We start from the raw sequence: 1,209 nt of genomic DNA, 5'->3' as shown, positions 1-1,209 counted from the left end.
CTGCTTCTTTTTAAGGACAGCTGTGCCAGAACTATGGCTTGCCCAGGGTCATCCAGCCAGGTGCAAGTAGAGGAGTGGGGAATCAAACCCGGTTCTCCCAGATCAGAGTCCGCGCACTTAGCCACTACACCAAACTGAAAATGAGAAGGATTAAGTAGAGACGCTTCTGAAGGTAAACTGCGACCTGCAGCGTTGCACCCACACCTCTTTCACTTAACGGAGTGCGCTGGTGCTTCAGGCAAGTCAGGGCACCCACTGGCCACACCCTGTCTGCATTCCCAGCCCTTCTGGTGGTGGGAAGTGCCATCAGGTTGCAGCAGAATTATGGCAACCGCATAGGATTTTTTAAGGCAGGAGATGTTCACGGGTGGTTTACTTTTGCCTGGCTCTGTGTCGCAACCTTGGCCTTCGTTGGTGGCCTCCCATCCAAATGAGAACCAGGGCCGACCCTGCCTAGCTTCTGAGATCTGACGAGGCCGGGGCCAGCCGATTCAATGCAAGAGAAGCTCAGAGGTGGTTTGCCGTTGCCTCCCTCTGCATCACTGCCCTGGGCTTCCTTGGTGGTCTCCCATCGAAATACTAACCAGAGTCGATCCTGCTTAGCTTTTGAGAGCTGATGAGACTGGGCTAGCCTAAGCCATCCAGGCCTGGGCCCCAGTTCTTCTTTTTGTTGTTGTTGTTCAGTCGCACAGTCGAGTCTGACTCTTTGCGACCCCATGGACCAGCTCCTGCCAGGCCCTCCGGTCTTCCGCCGTCCTCTGAAGTTGGCTCAATGTCATGTTCATTGCATCGATGACACTGACTCACCATCTCATCCTTTGCCGTCCCCGTCTTCTTTGACCTTCAGTCTTTCCCAGCATCAGGGTCTTCTCCAGGGAGGGCTCCCTTCTCATTGGGTGGCCAAAGTATTTGAGCTTCAGTTTCATTATCTGGCCTTCCAGGGAACAGTCAGGGTTGATTTCTTTTAGGATTGACTGATTTGATCTTCTTGCAGTCCAGGGGACTCTCAAGAGTCTTCTCCAGCACCATAGTTGAAGATATTATAACTGATTATCTATTTGTCTGTCTGTCTGTCTGTCTGTCTGTCTGTCATCTATCTATCTATCTGTCGATCTATCTGTCGATCTATCATCTATCGATTTGTCGAACTATCTGTTGATCTGTCTATCTATCTATCTGTCTATCTATCTATCTATCATCTATCTATCT

The sequence above is a fragment of the Gekko japonicus genome, unplaced genomic scaffold (assembly GCF_001447785.1).
Source record: "Gekko japonicus isolate JY-2015 unplaced genomic scaffold, Gekko_japonicus_V1.1 scaffold1423, whole genome shotgun sequence".
Lineage (NCBI taxonomy): Eukaryota > Metazoa > Chordata > Lepidosauria > Squamata > Gekkonidae > Gekko > Gekko japonicus.
This window is presented reverse-complemented; position numbering follows the sequence as displayed.